The sequence below is a fragment of the Bactrocera latifrons genome, unplaced genomic scaffold (genome assembly GCF_001853355.1).
Source record: "Bactrocera latifrons isolate USDA-ARS-PBARC rearing strain unplaced genomic scaffold, ASM185335v1 scaffold_17, whole genome shotgun sequence".
NCBI lineage: Eukaryota > Metazoa > Arthropoda > Insecta > Diptera > Tephritidae > Bactrocera > Bactrocera latifrons.
In genome coordinates this window covers 1,618,596-1,622,546 of record NW_017535185.1, presented here as the reverse complement: position 1 = coordinate 1,622,546, position 3,951 = coordinate 1,618,596, and positions in this window count along the sequence as shown.

Genomic DNA, 3,951 nt, shown 5'->3' with positions numbered 1-3,951 from the left:
TATTTTAATTATCTTTTAATTAAAAATATTTGTTTTAGTCTTTAAATTAAAAAAAAAAAATTTCATTCGAATGTGATAGTCATATCCAAAGTTGCTTTCTGACTAAGTTTAGTACTCGCTCGGAGCTTGTTTCTTTTTCCTCAGCAATAAAGTGCAATGTAACAGCGTCCAACTACTTTTCGCTATGCAAAGAACTAATTAGCATGTAAATTTAAATCCGATCAGCTTTTGTAAAAGCTAAGTATGCATGCAATTTGGGCGGTGGCGCAGCAACCAAAGGGGGTTATAAAAAATGCCAAAATAACAAAATTAATGCTCATTATCCTTTAACGTATTAGCCTTGCAGTGCACGCCCCGTGGCACATATTGTAATTGCAAGCATTAAACGGGCTGCCACAAACATACATGCAAACACAGTGCGAGCGCATGGCAAAGCAGCCACAAGGATAACGAAATGCGCACCCACCCACAAATGCATAAACTTATGCATATGTATACATATGTATGTGTGTAGGTATGCGTGCATGTTTGCCAATGTGCGTGCACTCAAGCCAAAGCGAATAATTGCCACAACCAAAGCTGCAGTCAGGGCGTTGCACACAAAGGACGCGTCGAAATGCGGTCGTAAGCGTTGCTGAGTGCGCTGGCACCGCCACCGCTACCGCCCTTTTGCTGTCATTTTTTCCATGCCGCACATTTTTGCCAGTATCTGTTGGAATTTATACAAACTGCCACCGGAAGCACTTCAGCAACGCCTTTGTAAGCGCACATGGCATGGCATAGCGTTGCATGGTGTGGCACAGCACCCACATGCACACATTCAAACACTTATGCGAGTTTGTGTTTTTTTCTTTCTTAATGTACATAATACGCATAAACGTGTGTGGGCGTAGCTGACATGCTCGCCGCTTTTGTGTGTCAGCTCATCGCTTAAGTGCATTCATTTCATTTATTTGCGCATTTTTCTTCGCTTTGTGTTGCTATGCATTTGATCCCCATGCAATTTCCGCCCCACAAATGCATGTGTTGTTGTGGCTGCGGCCCAAACACATGTGTGGGTGCGTGCATATGTATGTGTTTGAATATCTAATTTCGTTTGACACGCATCAGCACCATAGTTGGTGTGGCTGTCGTTGCCGCTGGCGGTCGCGTTGTGAAGGTCAGCATTGTGGAATTTAAATTGCGAAATTATATTAAAAAAAAGAAAAAACACGAAAATTGAAAAATAAAAATGTTGAAAACCATTTGTTAAGCTAACAAAGCTTTACAATCACAGCGTTTACTCCGTTGGAAAATTGCATTCCTTGTGACCTCTGCGTTCATGTTATTAGCTCAATTTTCCAGCGCATTACACTAGCGCAACGACGCGTAACTCTAAAAATCATGTACTATCCAGTGGTTGGGCGGTGAAATATTTTTTTAAACAATCTCGAATATTTTTCTAACAAAAAATTTAAATAATTGCTTTCGAATGTTTCGTATGCTTTCGAATTCGCTATTACCTAGAATATTGCTTCGAAAACTTTACACTAAATCTCAAAGTTTTCTGAAACTTTGGTGGTGGGGGAGCTTAAGAAAGACCGGAAAGTCACAGGGATGTACGGTATTCTCTTTATTCGAAATAAGAGTTTACTTTCTTTAGCCTCAGTGCTCTTATTTCTATCGAAAGTGAACGCTTACTTCCTTGAGGGTCTTCTAATTGTCCTGAAAGCCGCATTGAATTCCGTTTCGGGGATGTACGGTATTCTTATCTCCTTCGAAAATCCTTCCTTCTTCTTTCCTTTAGCCTCAGTGCACTTATCTCTGTCGAAATTGTCCTGAACGCTGCATGGTATTCCGTTTCGGGGAAGTCCTTATTTTTTAACAGAGTTTCCTCTTCAGTGACATGCGATCCACAACCGGAATTTTCAACATCTACACGAACGGATCAAAGTAGCTGATAGAGTGAGCGCCAAGATCTATTGCGTAGAGCTGGATTTCAAGTGTTTCTTTAAGGTACAGGAATATGACAGTATCTTCCAGGCGGAAGTCTTTGCGGTCAGGAAAGATAGCTAATTATGCGAGTACATAAAGGTTATCAGTATATATGACGAAGCTGCAGTGGTAACTAAAGTAATAATCTCACGTTGGATTGCGTCCGAGAATATCCTTGGATATCCGAAAAGCGGCTGCATATACGATTACAGTGGGTTTCAGTGCTCAAGAGTGTTTCGGGAAACGAAATTGCTGATAATATAGCAAAAAATGCCATCCGTTGGCTACTGAATCAATCTAGCAAACGTCCACATCGCTTAAAACATTTCACAATGAAACTTCAGAAATGGTAGATACAGGGATCAGCGTAAAATGGAATGCTTTACGGGTTGGGATCGCAAGATCATGTGAACAGACGAAACGCATGCTTTTTACTCACACGGTCTCGAAAAGATTGCATTATGGTTGACTAGTCATAGGTTATAATTTAATGCCAACACATTCGAGTCATACGTACACTATTAACGATGACACATGTAGACGTTGCAGGGAAGTAGGCATGAGAGAGATGCTGGAACACCTCCGCTGCTGCTGTCCGGTCTAATCTGAGTTTGGTTTAGAAGTCAAAGTGCTTTGTAGTTCAAGGGATTGAATGAAGTATTCGATTTAGATATAAGTCTCTATTAAACTTCGCTTCGTTGACGTCTTGAACAACATAAACTTCAGCTCATATTAAACTGAACCTCCTTGTAGCATTACAGAGGACATATAGATAGAGCCGGGAGGTAGGCATGAGAGAACCGCCGAAAACACCTTCTTCTGGCGGACCTAATCCTGGTTCTGGTTTAGACATCTAAGTCCTTTGCAGTTCGAGAGATTGGAATTAGATATCAAGTCTCTATTAAACTACGCAAAAAGCGTAGACGTCTTGGCCGACATAGACTTCAGCTGATATTAAACAGAAACTCTATCTGGCAACAGACGGGACCTAAAAGACTGTGAATTTCATTACAGCCAGTATAATCTAACTTAACATAACCTAAATTGTGTGTGTGTCCACATTTTGGTGTTATTTTAGATTGGCTGTAACAATTCCCTCAGCAACCAGGTACGAATACCAATTAAGGTATACAACCAGCAAAACGTCTTTATAGCAAGCATAACCATTTCTATTTATAACACAATTAACTCGACACACATTAACACCAGCTCCAGCACGAGAAAACTTAGAAGCCCTGAGATTACTAATAGCACAAGTTCACACTGTTATTGGACAGTTAATTATAAAGTGACGGGTGTGGCAAAAACCGGTGGAATTACGTACAACACCAATGCGAACAGCGTGCGCTATTAAGCGGGTGCTATGACGTCCTTGTCGAGCACATGGCACTCGAAACTCCAGAGCCAACGACAAAGCTTACGACGAGTGGGAAACAAACGGCCAATGAGTGTGAAAGGCCAATGAAAATAACAACAAAAGTGCACTTAAAATGAAGGACATTCAAAACATCAATGATGAGGACACCTCAACACGGCGGGAGGAGGAGATGAACTGCGCTGTGACTTGGCGACATTGGGGAATGAGCGGAAAGATTAAATGAATTTTCCGCAGAATGCAGGATGCACAAGGTCAACAACAGACACAGCATGCACACAAAAACCGAGATTATAAAACCCGAGTAAAAGCGCAGTTACACCAACAACGCAGAGCACAATAGCCGCCACATAGTTCAACACTCGGTTATATGTATGCTGCATGAAACGGAAACGCGGTTTGCAACATGGCGTGCCCCATGGTGTTGGTGTTGGTGTTGGCGGTTGGCGGTGGAGGTTGTGCACTTCCTTTTTGTAAGCGTTGGGTAAAACAATGAGCTAAAGGAAAACAAATCTTAATGACCATAAGCTCCGCAAATGGAATTACACGGGATTGGCGAAGTCAAGCGCTAAAGCATTGGCGGTGCGCCGTCGAAAAGACCA